The 19,702-nt window shown below is 46.0% G+C and overlaps 1 long non-coding RNA gene across 1 annotated transcript; it reads left to right on the top strand.

Moving 5' to 3' along the window:
- The first annotated feature begins 3,305 nt into the window (after nucleotides 1-3,305).
- On the top strand, nucleotides 3,306-17,824 carry LOC134486978 (uncharacterized). The gene is made up of 3 exons (XR_010066604.1): nucleotides 3,306-4,341; nucleotides 8,257-8,487; nucleotides 10,185-17,824. It is a non-coding gene; the product is annotated as an uncharacterized LOC134486978 (long non-coding RNA).
- Nucleotides 17,825-19,702: the final 1,878 nt, after the last annotated feature.

Below are 19,702 nucleotides of genomic sequence, written 5' to 3'. Positions count from 1 at the left end.
GCCTTAAGATTCTACTCTTTTCCCTCTCCTAACTCTGTGGAGAGAATCAAAGGCTGTTGTCCTGGGTGGCCATGTCTACGCCTGATTGCATGATCCAGGGCAATGGAATTATAGATTTGTTCAAAAATATTCAGAACCTAGTGTATAATTCCATGCTGTGAGGAGAATAGTAAAATAATGCCACTGTGGTTGTGTATTGGGAAGCAGTAGAAGGCAGGTTTCTGAGTTTAGGGCCAACCTAGTCTACTGAGCGGTTTCCAGGACAGCCAAGACTTGAAGAGTCTCATGGCTCTAATTCTGGTGCCTCTGTATTGAGAGTGAGTTGGTCAGGATCCTCGATTGCTGCTCAGGGCAACTGTAGTGCTAGGTGTCTGTAGTCTGCCTCTCTCTTTAGGGTTCTGAGTAGAAAATACATTCAAAGTATCCCAAATAAATGAGTAATAGTGGAATGAACCCAGATATTTAAAAAAAAAAAAGCAGTTGTGCTGCTCATATACTAACTGGAGGACAACCAAAATGTGAGAGACCAAGCCATTAAAAGAGAGACTTTCTCCAACCCAACATTCCTGTCACACTTTTTAAGGACAAACCTCACTGCACGAGTTGGGGACCCCAAGAAAACCAAACTACAGGTATGCCACATCTGGGCTGGGAGGAGGAGCAGGTTCAGTCCATGTCTGCTCTGTGATTGTTTTATTCAATCCTTACCTTTTACAGTCAGCTACAACATGGACACGGATGTCTCCATGGTCTTCAGCATCAGCAGGGACAACAGAGCCCAGCATGGCTCAGGCCTTTTCCTTGGGAAATACTTCAGGGACAAATGAATGTGAAGCTCTCAGGGCTCTCAGGGCTACACAAAGAAAACCTGCAACCCCACTTCTCCCCCCAACAAAAAAAATATACAGAGAAAGGAAAAGAAAGTTCAAGAGATGGGCTGGAAATATGACTCAGTGTACACAGCCCCCAAGTCCTACCCCTTGATGAATAGGGTGGAAATATAGGACTGACCTCCTGGCCTCAAACTCAGAGATCCTCTGTCTCCTAGGTGCTGAGAAAGGCTAACACACCTGGTCTTTACAGAAGGTCACAGTGTATTCACAGTAAGAATTTATAGAATCTTAAACCCGGCACAGTGGGTGTAACAGGATGTCGCAGACATGTGAATGTAAGGATGTCCAGAGACTCTGTGTAATCTTCCCAGTTAGTGGGAGTGTTTTACAACTGTGCACACGTCCTTACAGACTGAAGGGTTCTGGCTGGAAGCATGAGTAACCTCTCTTTTTTTAAAAGGCAGTTTTCTTTCTTTCTTTATTTATTTATTTTTTATAAAAAGATTCATTGATTTTATTTATATAAGTACACTGTAGCTGTCTTCAGATACACCAGAAGAGGGCATCAGATTCCGTTACAGACCGTTGTGACCTAGATAAACAAGTTTTGGGAAATTGAACTCAGGAAGTCTGGACGACTACTCTGTTCTACTAACCACTGAGCCATCTCTAAAACCCAGGGGTGGTGTTTCTTTACATGCACGTTTAGGTGATCTGATCGTGGATAGGTTGTGTAGCAGATCTGACACTGGTGGGGCCGATCCCCATTGTGCTTTCTCATGTGGCGTGCGAGCTCATCTGAGCGAGAGAACGTCCATGTGCATCTGGAGCATTTGTAGGGCTTCTCCCCTGGATAAGAGAGAAAGAGATGCTTGTTACACTCAGGGGAAGATGGGACGGCATCCTGACAGTGATGGAGCACAAGGTTCAACAAGGTGGATGGAGAGGACACTGAGGTATGCAAAGGAGTAGCTGGACAGGAAGAGGAGTGGGACAGCTGAGGAGAACATGGAGAGACAGGGAGAAAGAAGGAGCCACAATAAGAGGATAAGGAAGGGATAAATAAGGAAGGCAAAGGAGGAGTGAGTGAGAAGGAAGAGGGTACAAGGAGAAAATCCCACAGGGGGAGAGTCTAGAGTCTGAAATGGACATAAGTCAATAGTCCTAGTACCTTGATGGCTCAGGTGGCAGCATTTCTTGTACCTGAGTGTTCAAGAACAGTGTGGACAACATGGTGAGAACTCACCTATGTGAAGGGGAGACCAGGAACCTCCACAAGGCAACAAACTAATACCCCACTTATCCCACCATGCAGTGCAAAGACATCACAGAAGACTGTAGCACAGCACACACTACCCTACTGCCTGGAGGATCAAGAAAACTCCATACCCAATTTCAAACTTGCCAGCCTTCCCCACGTTATCCTCTGGGACAGAGCTGCAGGACAAGGCAATAGTCTAAAATAATAGCCAACCGTATGCAGGCAGATGTGTGGCCACTTATCCCCCAAACCCCATATCCAGACAGATCCTCACTCACCAGTGTGTTTGCGAATATGGCCTGTGAGGTGGGAAGACTTTGAAAAAGAATGTCCACAGTAATGGCAGATGTAGGCCTTCCCTGTGTTTTGGGTTGGGGTCCTGAGGCCATTCTTCCTGTGTGGGAGATTTCCTGGCACCACAGGCAAGTCTGAAGAGCATGCTGATGTTTGACCCTGGACCATGTGGGAGATTGAAAAATCTAACACTGGGTCTCCATGGGGCATCTGACTACTAACAAGGGACATCATCCATCCTGTATTACAGGTCTGGTCACCATTGGTGGTGGTTGTCTGATCCCCATCGAAGGTTGGGTTACCCTCCGTGGCTGTCATATAATATCTGTAGAAGTTCTGATGATCATCACTGGGGGTCGTTTTCTGACTTCCACAGAGAGTCTGGAAACCAGTTATCTGAGCCCCGTCGTAATGACTGCTGGGATTCATTGGCTGACCCTTAAAGAGAGTTTGATCGCCGAAGTGGCTTGTTGTTTGTTCTCCATAGAGAATTGGGTTACCATCAGAGGGTACTGCCTGTTTTCTATAGAAGTTGGTCTCATCGCTGGCAGTGTTTTTCTGATTTCTATGGAGAACCTGGTTAGAATCAAAAGACATTGTCTGATACCCAGAGTGAGTTTGTTTAGATTTGTGGGCCATTGTTTGACCCCTATAGAGAGTCTGGTTATTGTCAAAAGGCATTGTCTGACCCCCAGAGACAGTATGGTTAGGATCACAGAGCATGGGTTGACCCCTATAGAGAGTCTGGTTAGTATCAAACGGCAATGGCTGACCCCCAAAGAGTGTCTGGTTAGTATCAAAAGGGACTGTCTGACCCCCATAGAGATTCTGGTTAGTATCAGAAGGCATCTGGTGACCCCCATATAGAGTTTGGTTAGAATCATGGGAAATTGTTTGACCCCCATAAAGAATCTGGTTATAATCATGGGCCATTGCTTGACCTTCACAGAGAGTCTGGTTAGTATCAAAAGACATTGTCTGATACCCAGAGTGAGTTTGTTTAGATTTGTGGGCCATTGTTTGACCCCTATAGAGACTCTGATTATTGTCAAAAGGCATTGTCTGACCCCCAGAGACAGTATGGTTAGTATCATGTGGCATTGGTTGACCCCTATAGAGGGTCTGGTTAGTATCAAACGGCAATGGCTGACCCCCATAGAGAGTCTGGTTTCCATTGGGAACCGTCATTTGATTATTATAGTAGGCCTGATTAGCACTGAGGATTTTCACCTTATCTCTGTATACATTCTGGTCATTGTACGTTTCCACCTGATTTCTATAGACTGTCTGGTCACCAATAGCAGTTGTCACCTGATTTCTATTGACTTTCTGCTCACTATTGAAGGTCATCATCTGGTGCCCATGGTAAGTCTGATCGGCATTGGAAGTTACCACCTGACCCCAATCGGAAGCTTGGTTATCCTCAGAAATGACTGAACAGTCTTCAAATGAGGATTGGTAACCACTGAAGCTCACCACAGGACCCTCTGTAAGAGTTGCTAGCTGATTATCATAAATGGTGTTTATCTGGCTGTCTTCAATAGGGCTTGTCACCTTGGTTCCAGTGGCTGCTGTCTTCTGGTATGTAGTGAGTAAGGACTTGGAGCTGTCCTGGCCATGGGTCAGCTGGGTGCTTGCTGTGGAGAGCATGATGTCAACAGGCACCATTTCTTGGCTCATAGGAACAGCCTTATGTGGCTGTGCAGGGGGTTTACCAAGGGCTGTTGCAGGGTGCATTGTTGTGACTGTGTGAGGGACAGAAGAAGATTCAGAGGTCATCACAGTGGAACTGCAGGAAGTCATGACTCTGGGCTGACTTGTGCTGGCTGTCCTGTACAGGGGCTCTGAGAGACTGGGATGAAGACCTGAAGCTAAGCTGGAGCTCTGCCCTGGTCCTTCTGTGGCAGGAAGACTTGGAGAAACTCAATAGCCCCAGAAGTTTGGAGGATGGAGGTAAGCTGTTAGTAGAACTGGATTTTCAGTTGTAAGAACCTAGGAAGTAAAATCAGAGGGTCACTCAACAGAACCTTAAGACCTGGTCCTCATCCTGCCTTCTCACCAATGCCAAGCTAAACCATCCACCATCTTTTCTTACTCCAAAGGGCCTCTGCAGACATTGCCATAGACAGCCAGTTAGAAGAGTTAGTCAGGTCTCATAGAATTACATAAGATTTGCACCAATGACACCAGGACACAGGAGTCATGGCTGTCCCTGTTTTAAGGAGAAAACAGCTCCATAGGGAGGGCACTCTACTGCAAAGATACAAATACATGGAAAGACTGGAAATACAAAACAATGAGCTAACATTATTTACAATTTCGTGTTCTAAGAATAAAATAAACTCAAACACGACAAAGAAGAACATTAGAGCAGAGCTAATACAGAAAAGTCAGCTGAAATAAAAATTGATCAAATTTTTTAAAGATCAACAAACTTGATGAACCTATTTGTAATCAGAAAGGGAGGAAGAGGCTGGTAAGATTGCTCTGTGGGTAAAGGCGCTGTCACGCAGACCTGAAACCCACAGAGTGAAAGGAGAGAACCTGTTCTTGTAAGGTCTCCTGTGCCCTACACAGATGCACTGTGGCACACGACAGCACTCGTGCCTGCACACAGGAAACATACCACCTCGTGTGGCAGTCTTCTAAGTCCAGCTACGTGGAAGGTTGAGGCAGAAGGATTGTAGGTTCAAAGTGTGCTTGGACATTTAGGGGAAAAGTCATTTGTAGAAACTGGAGACATGAGTCATTAGGTAAGAGCATTGTCTGCTCTTCAGGGGACCCAATTCAATTCCCCGCACCCACATGGCTGTTCACAACTGTCTGTGTAACTCCAGCTCCAGACGATCTGATGCAATGCCCTAGTCCAGGATCAACTGGGATTGCATGTGTGTGGTGCACGGACATAATGGTGGGGAAAATACACTAAGGAAGTAGAAACCAAACATATCCTTTAAAGGAGATGGGGGTGTGGAGTTGGCTCGGCCATTGAACGGGAGGGTCACACCCAAAATAAAGAGATTGTGTTCCCAGCCAGGTCCAGTTTGCAGAGTGAGTACCAAGTCAGGCAAGATAACCACTAAACCGTTCTTGAAAAACCAAAGGATAAAATCATATCAATAACTGATTGTGTTTAAGAAAAATAAATAGCTGGGCAGAGGTGGCAACTGGGAAAGCAGGTAGGTTAGGGCATGACATACACCAGGGCAGTGCACATCTTTATCCCTACACTAGGGAGGCAGAGGCCAGCCAAGACGCTTGAGTTCCAGGAAATTCTGGTCTACAGAGAACGATGCAGGCCAGCCTGGTCTATACAGAGTCCAAATACTAAGTCTAAACAAGAAGGGAAGGAAGAAGGAAGGAAGGAAGAAGAAGAAGAAGAAGAAGAAGAAGAGAGAGAGAGAGAGAGAGAGAGAGAGGGAGAGAGAGAGAGAGAGAGAGAGAGAGAGGAAGAAAGTGTTTAAAAAGAAATAACCAGGGTCCCACTGGCTGTGTCTGGTGCATACGTATGTGACATTCCTTAGTAACCAGTGACTCTTCCTGTGAGGAAGGCGGGATGTGCATTGCTGCTCTGGCTGGGTGGGAAAGTGGCCAGAGCAGATTCTTGGTTTCCAGTGCCCCACAGTTACAGCTGCAGAGAACATCTGGACAGAGGCAGAGCTGCCCTGGGGTAAGAAGGGCATCAGTTCGGGGCCATCAGGGCCGGGAGGTATGCAGAGACGCAGCAGGTGTGTGCTCTTGCACTGGAGTCTGCACACACATCAGACTTGGAAAACAAGCGTGCAAGGGGGTAACTGAGCCAGCGTGACAGTGGGAGAAGGTCAAGGCCGACTGCCTTCACGGTGTACACTTTGGCTCCACTGCTGACGCCTTCCTTCCCTGGAAGAACAGTAAGGGGCAGAGAGGCTGGCTGGAAAATGATACAAATTCACTGAACATCGTCACTTTCAGCAAACAGAGTCCCATGAACTGATGAGTGTGGTGAAGTCCATGCTGAAATTACCAGAAGAGTCAGGAAGCAGGACTAGGGCCCTGCATCAGATCCTCTGCAGCTGGAGTTACACAGACACTTGTGAACAGTCACGTGAGTGCTGGGAATTCAACCTGGGTCCCCTGCAGAGCAGACAATGCACTTAACTGATGACACATCTCTCCAGCCTCTCCAAACAACCTTTTTAAAAATTGCCCAAGCACACTCTGATCCTACAATCCTTCTGCCTCAACCTTCCATGTCTGTCACTGTAGGACTGTCATACCACGTGATATGTTTCATGTGTGCAGGCACCTGTGCTGGCCTGTGCCACAGTGCACCTGTGTAGGGCACAGGACAACTTATAAGAACGGGTCCTCTACTTTGACTTTGTGGGTTTCAGGTTTGGGTGAGAGTGCCTTTACCCACTGAGCCATCTTGCCAGCCTAGACCCTCCCTTTCCACTCACAAATAGGTTCACCAAGGTTGCTGATCTTTAAGGCAGAGAGTTATAATAGAATTCATTACCACACAGCATTGCACAGGAAGCACCCACCTAAGCTGTAATGGAACTCAAATTCCATTACAAATCCATTTCACTCTCACTAAATTCCTTCCTTCCCCTGGAGCTCAAGTCTTCCCGAACAGCTACCAAACCCACTAGTATTTCCCCGGTTTATAAGGGACCTGGAGGGACTTTGTTTACCCATCCTGAGATCCACAGAGAGTAACTCAGAAGGAGAATCCAGAACCACACATTTAGGGCCCTGAAATCCTAGAATTCAGAGAAAGCAGGTGGTCATGGGAAGGCCAGCCTGACTCTGTCTCAGAAAAGGACTCAAGGAATGGTCCTGGGCCTCCTGCCTCAACTGAAATGATGACGCAATGGCTTCAACCAGCTCTGCTCCAGTCCTGAGTCTCCAGCACTCAGAGAGCTGAGGAAGCTGCATCTTGACATTGAGGTTTGCTCAGTCCCTATACTTTGCAAAACCTGATTTCAAAAACAACAGAGAAACAAACAAATAAGCAAAAACTATGCAGGATTTTGTGGAAGACACGAGTGATACTTTTCATATTTGAAATAAAGTGTTCCTAGTTTACTGGGGTAAGAAAGCACAACTGAAATCCCCAATGTTGTCCTAAAACTAAAACTTAAAATATTATCTGCTGTTTCAGCCTGGCTCAGGAGAGTAAACTCAGACTTGGGGCTTTGTCAGTGAAATCCCCGACGCCCCCCTCAATCCTCAGGCCCTTCTGACAGATTGAGAAGGGCCAACATGTAAGGATGCTGAGTCAGGGAACCCCAGGTGATGGATACCTGCATAGCCTGTCACCTGTATACCTGCATTGATGTGACTGACAGGATGATCCTGAGTAAGCACCACAGGTCACAAACAGGACAAGTGTCCATGTTAGTCCTAAAAAGCTGGGGAAATACATATGTCTCTACTGCACCTGTGTGATTTACGGTGGTTGGAAACAGCATTGTTTTAAAAAGATTTGCAAATGCTACACCACAAAGACTAGGTCATCGACTTGTCAGCTTGGTCATTAACATTTTAGATTCTCTAAAAAGTCCAGGAAAAGCGTCAGGTAACCTAAACGATGGAAAACGAGAGAGCAATTCGACATTTTGACACTAAGTTTTTAGTATCTTCAAAAAGAACTTTCCCAGGTAAAGTCTGTAAAGAGTTCAACCACTTACAAATTTCTAGATCCTTCAAGCATCATTCCAAGGTTTTCCTTATATACTCACTCAAAAAGTAGCAACGATTTTTTAAAAGTGTTCTTGTCATTAGCGTGTATGTTCAGGGTACAAAGTGGCTTCTGCGTGACATTTTTGGTCATGTTTATAATGTCCTCAGACGAGATGTAAAAATAAAACTTTCATTTCCCAGAAGATAAAGAGACAGGCAGGGCTGGCACCTACGGTTAACTTCAGAGCTCAGATACAAGAGATGGGGAACCCTGAACATGAGTCCAGTCTGGTCAGCACAGTGAGATCCAGAACACAGAGGACCACAGAGAAACCCGGTCTCCAACCAACCAACCAACCAACCAATCAACCAACCAACCAACCAACCAATCAACCAACCAACCAACCAACTAATCAACCAACCAAGTAAATAGTAAGAAAATTCAAAAGATTGTGCCTAAAAGATAAATAGCTGGGCGGTGTCTCCACATGCCACAGGGTCCCAACACTCGGGCTGTAGATGTGGGTGAGTTTGAGGCTAGCCTGGTCTGCAAAGTGTGTTCTAGGACAGCCAGGGCTACACAGAGAACCCCCTGAAAAAAAAGAAAACAATAACAACCATCATAAGTAGATATAAAGATGGGAGATTGTAGATAGTCGTAGACCAACATTTCCTACATCACTCCCAAAGCCCTGTATTCAACCCCACCACATCAAAAGAGTGGGAGGCGAGGGAAAGAAACACAGCTTGTGAGCAGAAGCCCGAGATTCCACCTCTAACAGCACAAACACAGAGAGACCAAGGACCCCAAAACATATCACTGAAGATACACGAATGAGTACCAAGCCAGGGACGATGCCCAATGTCAGCGTAGGAAATGAAAGGAGACAGAGCAGACAATTATTGGCATGGATAATATTTAAAGAGAAGCCCCACACACTAATAACTAGAGATGTTGAGCTATGAAGAATAGGAATTCTTGCCTACTGCTGGCACTGAAAAATGAAGGCCGGGACATGGTGATGGTGATGCTTGCCTTTGATTCCAGCACTCTGGAGGCAGAGGCAGGAGATCTGAATTCTAGGTCAGCCTGGAGTTCCAGGAAAGCCTGGCTATAGAGAAAGCATCTTGAAAATCCAAAAGAAAAGCAGAAAGGTGAACCTCACAACTGCTGTAGAGAATGGGGTTGACACACAGGGGCTGGTTTTGCTGTACAACCCCAGCAATCCATTTCTGGGCCTGTACCTCAAGAAAATTGAAAAGATATTTGATGTTTCTACATATTTATGTACATATTTATACATATTATGGTACCCACACCATGTAGTGTCTAGGAGTCTGATCATCATCAGATACAAATGGGTGATTAAAATTCAGGATTTACTGTGGAAGACTCACTCAGCCATGCTACAGACATGATCACTGATAGACAGGAGTGGAAGAGACAGTCAGACAGGGGACTCGGGGTTGCTTGAGGGGTTGTGGGGAAGGGGAAGACTGAAGAGTTATTACCTAGGATAGGCCTAGCAGAGTTTGATACGGAGATCTTTTCAAAAAAAGATTCATTATTATTATTATTATTTAAGTGCACTGTAGCTGTCTTCATATCAGAAGAGGGCATCAGATCCCATTACAGATGGTTGTGTGAGCCACTATATGATTGCTGGGAATTGAACTCATGATCTCTGGAAGAGAAGTCAGTGCTCTTAACCACTGAGACATCTCTCTAGCCCCACAGGGAGATCTTGACTCAAAAATCCACAGCAGGCTGAGAGTGGAGGGGCATGCCGTGGACAAAACAGAGAAAATTAATGAAATAGAGAAATCCTATCACCAACCAATCAACCAACCAAACAAACAAAACCCAACGTACAACAAAGGTTCCATCCCATATTATCAGTTTTTTTGAGACAGGGTCTCTCTGTGTAGCCCAGGCTGTCCTGAAACTCCCTCTGTAGTTCAGGACGGCCTCGAACTCATAGATCTGTGTGCCTCTGCCTCCTGCGTACTCAGTGAGTGAAAGAATGGACCACCAACCCCTGGCTCTTTATTTCACAAAGAATCTTTTCAGTTTTTGTTTACTATTTTCAATTAATTTATTATTAATATTTGTCTGTTTTGTTTTTGAGGCCAGGGTGTCTCTGTAGCCCTGGCTATCCTGGAAGTCCCTCTGTTGACCACTCCACGCTCCAATTCAGGGATCGGCTTTGTTTGCCTCTGCCTCCCTCGTGCTGGGATTAAAGGTTTCGTCACCACTGCCAACTGAAATTGTGTGAATAAGATAAAGTTTTGTGAGAAGCCCTGTGGGTGGGGCAGCAGGTCCTGTGGGTGGGGGCAGGTTGCATGATGGGATTAACTTAAACCTAGTGGTGGTGGCTCCGACTTCTAACCCCACCCACATGAGGCAGATGCTGGTGGTCTGTGGATTTGAGCCACCCTGGCCTAAAGACTAAATTCCAGATGGCCTGGGAGTCATCTCGATGCCTGCCTCGAGAAAAACAACAAACACAAAAATGAAACAAACACACACACAGCTTAACCAACCAAACACCAGAGCATAACTATTCCAAACCAATAGACCTCAAGAGCCATCTTCTGTGGCTAATGAAAGACTCCAGTTCAAGCGGACCCAACTCTCTCTTTTGTCCCTCAGAGACACATACACTCATTTTCATCAACTAGGAAACATGATATTTTAATTATACAATATATAACAAATATAATACTTAATATTCATATACAATATTATATATACTCTGTATTCTATTATACATAATATATTTTAAAATGAATATATATTAAAAACAAAAAATAAATATTTTAAAATAGAGACCCAGAAGAGCATCTTAAACTTCCTCTCTCATGACTCCAACTCACATTCCCAGACAGTCAGGCTGGACCCACCCTAGGGTGACAACTCTAATTTGTACAAAGTGGACCTGCCAGATTTGGATGAGTATCTGAGAAAATGGAAGCAGGGAAGGAATTCTGGTGCACACAACAGCACAGGCTCTGGTCTGTAACCTTCAGGCCCTCAGGATGCACATGGTTCTGACCTCCTGTACCTGAGGGACCATTAACACAAGTACTTTCCTAGGCCAGACCTGGTGGCCCACAGCTTTAATCTCAGTCCGTGGGAGACAGTGGAAGATGTGTCTCTGTGTCTGAGGCTATCCTGGTTTACATAGCGAATTGCTATAGAGGAGAATTCTATCCCCAAAATGACTATTTGAATTTGTATTTATTTTTGAGACTGTGTGTCTACAGAGCCCCGGTTGACATGAAATTTACGCGGTGGATCAGGCTGGCCTTGATCCATCTGCCTCTGACTCCTCTCCGTACTTCAGAAATTAACGACATTGGCCACCGTGCCTGGCTTCATTTTATTATTTTAAAAATTATTATTTCAAAACTCCGTGTGCAGACCAGGCCAGCATGAAAATCATATCTTCCTGCTTCTGTCTCAAGTGCTGGGACTTGAGTTGTGGTCACCACACTCGCAGCCTGGTCTCTTTCTGGATCATGAGTCCTGGCATTGTGGGCACATTTGAGGCCTGCTGAAGGGCTGAGCTGGCACTGCATCTTGCAAAGACAGTTGTGATGATTACAATTGTTTTGATTACAATTCCACAGCACAGGCTCCAACACAGGCTGCGTTTTTCTCGTGCATAACACCCCCCTGGCTCTCAGCATACCTGCCCCTGACCTCTGCAGAGACTTCTCTCTGCCTCACTACTGGCAATTCTGACCTCCCCTTCTTTAGAAGTTCCAGCCCAGGTTGATCACTTTGCCAATGAGAATGGAGACTTACCGAAGCCGATCCAGAGAGTGGTCTCCGATGGTAACCACGAGCTCAAGTGATCTAGGTGGATGGGAGAAACCCCTTCAGAAGGCTTTGACTTTTATGGGGTCTTGCGTGGACCACCCCCTTTGTGGGAGGAGCCTAGTGAAGTCCGTGTCTACCTATCAACCGGTCGGGGCCTTGGGATTTTTGAATTTGCTAGCAAGAAGCCTTGGGGCAGTGGTTTTCAACAGGTTTATGCTAACGCTTTTGCAGGGCTGAACCGCCCTTTCACAAGGATCGCATATTTGATATCCTACATATTAGCTGCATTACAATTCATATCAGTAGGAGAAATTATACTCATGAGCCGAAATAATCTTATGGCTGCTGGTCACCACCGAAGAACCGTATTAAAGTGTTGCAGCCTGACGAAGGCTAACAGCCATGGTGTCTCTTCCCGGATTGCACTGCATACAGCTCAGCGTATTGCCCGTTCCATCCCTCCTTGTGGGTTTTAAAGCAGTCATCCTGTGACGGGAAAGTTGAGAACGAAGGTCCTAAAGAACTGCCTATGAGTCAAGCACGGTGGTGCAGGCCTTTAATTAGAGCTCTCCAGAGGCAGAGAGGCAGGGGGATCTCTGTAAGTTCAAGTCCAGCCTGATCTGCAAGACGAGTCCAGAGCAGCCAGGGATACACAGAAAAACTCGGCTGGAAAAACAAAAACCAAACCCAAGCAAAAATAACCTATTGGTTGTAGATTTGAACCCTGTAACTTACTTCTCATGGGTTGAGGGTTTAGGTGAACCTATGACCCGAATTTTTAGTGCGCTTAAAGAAGATTTCATCTCGTGAATTGTTGGGGTAATCAAAACAGTTTCTCGTCAGAAACACTGAGAATCCGGCCATTTCCCCTCAATAATAACGCAGGTTCTCGGTTGTTTGTTAATTGATTCGTTTTTGCTTTTCTTTGTTTCTTAGGTTGGTTGGTTGGCTGGTTTTTCTACACAGGATTTCTTTCTGTAGCCCCTGGCTGGCCTGGAGTTCGCTCTGTAGAAGTGGCTGGTGTTGAACTCAAGAGATCCCCCTGCCTCTGCTATTCCCATGCCAGCACCAGCATCCAATGGAACCCTTCTGTTCTACTGGGTTCTTGTGTGGTTCAAACCCTCTCTTTCCACATCTATCTGGTTTGTTCTAGCCAGAATTGAGTGGGTACATAGTAGTCTCCCACTCCTGTAACAGACTTTTCTGTTTTCCCTTCAATTCTGCCAGAATTTCCTCCAATATTTTTCATATATTTTGTAGTTCATTAGATGCATGACTGTTTAGAACTGTTTTCGTTTCTATCGAGAGCCCTTCATATAATCTTTGGGAATCATGGGGTGGTGGCTCATGTGGTTAAAAGTGCTGTCTGTTTGTCACAGGAACCCAGATTGGATTCTCAGCCCCCTTAAGGTGGTTCATGCCTTTGTAACTGCAATTCCAGATTATCCAACACACTCTGTCTGTACTCTGGCATGTACAGACAAACTGGCAAACACCCATAAACATAAACTAAAAACCTAATAAAAAATAAAAACCGTACAGCTGATTTCTGATTTTATATTTGCGAACATAGTTTATTTACATCTTAAACTGTTTAACTGTCAAGAAGGAACATAATTCTATCATTGGTCTATCATTGGTTACATCTTCTGTGGGCCTATGGCTTCTCTTCCCATGCTCCTATTTCCTTTTGTGCTTTGCTGTCTTTTTGTGGTCAAAGATTTTAATCCCATATATGAACATGTGGCCTACAGACACACACACCCCTACACCACACACCACAGGACAAACCACGCATACACACACACACACACACACACACACACACACACACACACACACACACTATACTCTCTTTGCGTACTTGATAAACGTGTTCCTGGGGAGTTACACTTGACATCCTAGATTTGTAACATCTACTTTGAATTTAAGGCATCCTAACTTCACTAACAGAGAATCAGCTTTCCTAGTGCCCCGTCCCCATCAGGTTTTACTTTTATATGCTACAAAATTACACGTTTATGGGTAGTGTGTTCACAATCATGGTTTCTCATTTTTAATGGACGACTGGACTAATTGTATGGCCTCTGGGTGCTGCTCAGCCTTCTCCCTCTCTTCCTGGGCGCTGAGGATCAAACACAGCCTTCCATTCCACGGAACTCCATACCCTGCATTGCAGACCTGAGAATGGGGTTACTTGACCGACTTTACTCCTTTGGAGAGGACCAAGTTACCGCCTGTTCCTTTGTGATTGCCCTCATTGAATCTGCCCCAGTGGCAACATTGGATCTCGGATCCTCTTTGCCCGGGGGGGACTGCTTTATCCAATCTTTGCTCAATTCTGCACATCCACTTTCGTCTTTGTCCTTTCTTATTCGATTGTGATGTATGATGGTCTACGTGTTACCCAGGACAGCCAGGGTTACACAGAGAAATCCTGTCGCAAAAATCCCAAAACCAAAAGCTGAAAAACAAATAAACAAACCAAAAAAAATCATCGTTTACGAAAAAAGGGAGGCATGGAAGGCATGTAAACCATGCAGAAGGTCCTGTAAAGCCATGAGAGGGAGGGCGGAGAGACACCTCTGTCAGCATAGCGGCCATGTCAGCACATCTGCACTTGAAGTCAGTCCTTGCCTGCAGGCATTTGCTCAAAGCTGGAGCCATGTGTAGCCTGGCTCAGAACTAGGCCAGAGCACTGGCAGCATGGAGAATCCAGGTCTTGGTGCCCAGCTCGGGAACCCACTGAGCAGACGCTGTGGGGAATCAGAAGAAGCCTGACATGCGCAGATGAGCTCATCTCGAGTTCAGATAAACACTGCAGACAGCTGGAAGCTCAAGCAGGAAGCTGGGTGTGGAGGGGTCTGCCTGCCTGGAAGAGCTGCCCTGAGCAGTCTAGAGAGGCTAGGGAACGTTTGAGCAGGGATCTCAGCCAGAGGCAGGGTGCAGAGGTGGAGCAGGCTAAGAGCCTCCTGAAATGTGACATATAAAAGCATTACACAGAGCAGAAGGGACGTGAGAGACAGAGAAGCTGCACATGCCCAGGGCACTGGGTTGTCAACCTTTCCAAGGCTGCAATCCTTAGCACTGATCCAAATGACCATTGGGTACTTTCTGTCCTTGTCCCCCACTGAGTCATCATGGCCAGCAGAGGAGATCTGTGCCATCTCCAATGCCACCAGATCAATGGAACTGGCAAGTAGAAATGTCCCCGAGATGTAGATCCATGTCCTGCCTTTCTAGAGCAGACAGCCAGGAGCTAGAGCACTTGTTTCCTAGGCTTAGCATATTTTCTCCTCCAGGTAGGCCTCTTCTTTCCCTTAAAGGGCTTTGATGTGCTTCTGATAAGCCATTGCCTCAGGCTGCTTACTCACCCTGGGTCCCATTCCCAGTGTCTGGCTCATTAGAGATCTTTATGGCCTTGGGCTCTAAAGAGCAGAGGGCAGAATGGAAGAGCTCACTGGGTGGATCAGTTGCATCCAAGAACAGGAAAGCTGCTCCTGGGGAAGCCTGAAGGGCTTAGCTGTCTGCCCCATGCTATCCTGTGTACACAGGGCCCAGGGTGGACGGCTTTATCCAGTCATTGCACACCTCTGAAGATTCACTTCCTGCTTCGTAATTTCTTATTTAATTGTGTTATGCATTGGTATTAATATATTCCCATCAGTTGTATTTCCATTTAAAATATCATGTATTTATCCAGACCGAGTGGCACACACCTTTAACCCAGCACTCGGGAGGCAGAGGCAGGCAGAACTCTGTGAGGTTGAAGACAGCCTTGTCTATAAAGATAATCCAGGTCAGCCAGGGTGACACAGAGCAATCCTACCCCAGAAACTTAAAGTCAAATGAGAAACAAACAAATCATTTGTTTATTTTAAGAGGGAGGCATGGAAGTTCTGTAAACAACACAGGGGTTCCTGTAATTTCTCTTTCACATCTCAGTCCTCATGCTCTGACAATATCACTATTTCTAAGTTAAACAAAAGTCCGGGTCGTGGGCTACTGATAGTGAGAACAGAGGAATCTAACGGGAGAAACTAATGCTTCCAACACAGACCCTCAGTGGAAAACTGCTTATGTGCAGGCAAAGAGGTGTTTGGAAGAGGGGCGGGGAAGGCCTCAGTAGCTTGGCTTCTCTCATCACTGGATCCTGAATCAGACTATGTCTAACTCCCCATCCCTCAGGACCTGCATACTTGTGTCTGGTTTTGAGGTTGTCTTAACCCTCGGCCCAGGTTCCTCTGAATTCACCACTCTCTTACCCCATCCTCCTGAATTATATGAGTGTTCACCATACCCAAGGCTCACTCTGGTGTTTTGTTTTGTGAGACGGTGTCTCACTATGCAGCCCAGGCTGGCCTTGAACTTAACAACAGCTCGGCCTCCAGCTTTACTGAGTACTTAAGATTCTTCATTTGTTTATATGTGTATGTGTGTGCATATGCTATGTCCATGTAGGTGCCCTTGGAGGTGTGAAGAGTGCGTGGGATCCTCTGGAGCTGAAGTCAGAGGTCATAAGCTCTTCATTGTGGGTGCATGGACCTTGGCACAGCAAGGGGACTTGAGCACTGAGCATTGCTCTAGCCCTAACACAAGCTCTGATACACAGTGACCCAAGCAAGTGTCCCTAAGGCTGCATTTGGTGAAGGAAGGGCTCCCAGGAGAAGCAGTGAGGGATGAGAAGCCAAAGTCCAGCTTGGGTGTGAGTTTAGAAGTTCTGGATTCTCAGAGGTCCTGCTAAGGGTCTTGAGGTTAGAAGACGGGCTGTGAGAAAATAAAACATGCAGCTAAGAAGTCAGAAGTTTCAAAAAGCCCTAAATACCCCAAATTCCAGACCCTGCCCTCTACCTGTAAGTAAAAGGTCACATTTCTTGACCTGCTCCCCCAGGATCCAGATAAAAGGGTTTAAGATAAGGTCCTTAGATAGTTGATCCCGACCTAGTAAAGAAAGCTTCTCCTAAGAACTAGCGGACCATAAAGTTAAGCAATCTTGAGAGACGGGAAGCTTCTTGTGATTTTCCAATGATACCACCCCTGCCCCCTTGGGTTGTGGTTTCTCCCTTTAAATACCCTTTCTCCTAGCCTCTCGGGGTCGACACTTCTATCTCCTGCGTGGGATAAGTGTTGGCCCGGAGATCTCCATAATAGGTCTCAGTAATAAACCTCGCCTTTGCATATTACCTCCAAAATGGTCTCTCTGTGTCTGGGGTCCGAGATTTCCCGAGACTTGAGTAAGGGTCTCCCTTTGGGGATCTTTCATTTGGGGGCTCGTCTGGGATATTCGCGCCCACCCCAGACCCTGAAGACCCCTTGGAGGTGAGTTGGATGTTTGTCTGAGTGTTTCTTTGTGAGTGGTGCCGCACTTGTCAGTCTGTGTCTGCTTGTCCACTGTCTATCTGTTTCCAGTTGTCTCCGGGTGGGAATGATTTGGGGCAGCTGTCTCAGAGGTCTGTGAGGACCCCAAGACTGCAGGGAACAGACTTGTCTGGAACTGCAGGCTGCAACCCTGGGGGATGCCTCGAGTAGTGGAGGGGCCCAGAATGAACTGGTTGCCTCCTATCTCCTCACTGTGAAGTGAGGAGATTAGAGACCTTGCCGGGTGATCTGGTTTTGGTTTCTTGTGGAACAGTCGCAGAGGACGACTAGTTTTAGACATCCTTGTCTCTCTTGTCATTTTGTTAGTCTTCTGTGTTGGGCGTTTGTCATACTTTTTAGACAGAAGGAAGAGTGATGTGGAATCTGCTCTCCCTCATCTGTCTTTGGTGTCCCCTTGGTAAGGAGGAGTGAAGTGAATCCGCTCCCCTTCACCTGTCTGTGGTTGAGAAGTAAGAGTGATATGGAATCTGCTCTCCTTCATCTGTTGTTGGTGAGCTCAGGGAAGCCCTTGTCTAAATCAGTTCAGTTTGGTGGTGATCTCACAGCGGCCGTTTGTTTTGTTTTTGTGCGAACTTCTGTTTTTTTTTTTTTTTTTTTTTTGTCTGTTAATCTTTTGATTGTCTTTCTGTGCGACTAAATGTTTTTGTCCTTTTCCGAGGATCTCTATCTTCTGGACTCTCTTCTTGTTTTCTCACCATCCCACTTGAGATGCTTGTTAGTAGCTGTTACAGGAAATACAGAATCCGGCTTTAGTCCAGAAAAAGTGTTCCAGACATGGATGGAAGGCCCTCACTCCTGACTGTTGACTTCAATAAGCCTGAAGGTAGGGAGCGCCAGGTCTATCGCCAGACTCCCTTGGTGGGTCTCTGAGGGGCTGAAAAAATGTCTCACCAATTTGGCTAAGGTAAGGAAAAGATATGAAGAGACTTGAGGGGTTAAGCTAAGTTGCTGAGAGAGTTAGTGTAAGTTACAGAGAAAGTAAGGTTGAACAGAGAGACTGAGGAAGAGAAAGAGAAAAGAAGGTAAAAAGAGCCGGAAGCTAGAGAAGAAAAGAGACAAAAAGAAGAGGAAGCTAGAGAGCTAAAGAGAGATAAAAGACAAGAGAGGAACATATACTGGCCACAGTAGTTAGGGAACCTAGGAAGACAGTACCTGGCAACAGAAGAGAATTCCTGGCTAAAGATCGGTGTGCCTAATGCAAAGAAAAAGGACACTGGGTCAGGGACTGCCCCAGGAAGAACAAGAGGGGCCTCTCCAGTGGCTCCGAAGGCAAGCCTCTCGGTCCTAGAGTGCTGGCTATGCGCAAAGATAGAAGGGAAGCCCGCCAAGTTTTGTGGATACAGGGGGCCTAACACTCTGTGCTCCTATGCCCAAATGGACTAGTGTGCAGCAAAAAAGTTCGACCCCGAGAGGCTTGGAGAAAGGGTATTTAAGGGGAGAAACCACAACCTGAGGGGCAGGGATGGCGTCATTGGAAAGTGTGTAGAATAACAGTGAAAAATCACAAGGAAAAACTCTGTTTTTCAAGATTGTTTCCTAGGAGAAGCTGTCCCCTGCTTCTCCGATTGTTTAACTTCATGGTCTGCTAGTTCCTTGGAGAGGCTTCCTGGGACATACAATTCTGAGGCCTAACCTGTTTCTTTTGTTCTAAAGTTTGTGTCTATGGGGGCAACTTTAAAACTTCTAATTTTCACAACCAAACAAAAAGCCACCAAAATAAAACTAAACAAAACCAAAGTCCTAGGAACTGAAACTCTGTGATTTGTCCACTCCATTGCAACTAAATCTTTTCTGAGAAATATCTCTGTTTTACAGAGCATCTCTATTTCCTCTGGTTTACCTTGGATCCATGTTCCAAGTTCCACCCCAAGAGCCTAGTCCCCAACATTTAAGTATATAACTGTGTTCACAGTGGAGTTCTTCCATGAATTTAAATGAAGTTACTACTTAGAAAATGCCTGGGGCTAGGCCGGGGAGTCACCCTGGAGGCAGAGGCAGGCATACCTCTGTGGGTATGAGGCCAGCCTGGGCTATATAGTGAGTTCCTGGACAGCCAGGGGTACTTAGTGAGACCCTGTCATGAGACACCACACCTAAAAAAAGAAAGAAAGAAAGGAAGAAGGAAAGAAAGAAAGAAAGAAAGAAAGAGAATATGACAATATGTCTGGTGTTGTAGGAAGATGAAGTGTGTGTGTGTGTGTGTGTGTGTGTGTGTGTGTGTGTGTGTGTGTGTGAGTGTGTGTGTAGTGTAGGGTAGGGAGGCTAAGAACCCACAGGGAGGATGTAGGCGTCTGCACAGAGCGCCCAAGAAAGGCCAAGGCTCACTTCAGCACCTTGTCTCTGAGTCCTGCCTGCAGAACTCTGAGAAATCAAAATTCAGATATTCAAGTCACCCAGCCATCTTATTTTGTTACAATGCTTGGGAGGACACTCGAGTTCTTT

The sequence above is a fragment of the Rattus norvegicus genome, chromosome 5 (assembly GCF_036323735.1).
Source record: "Rattus norvegicus strain BN/NHsdMcwi chromosome 5, GRCr8, whole genome shotgun sequence".
In the NCBI taxonomy this organism is placed as follows: Eukaryota; Metazoa; Chordata; class Mammalia; order Rodentia; family Muridae; genus Rattus; species Rattus norvegicus.
The sequence above is the reverse complement of the archived record's forward strand: the minus strand, read 5'-3'. Positions and strand labels throughout refer to the sequence as shown.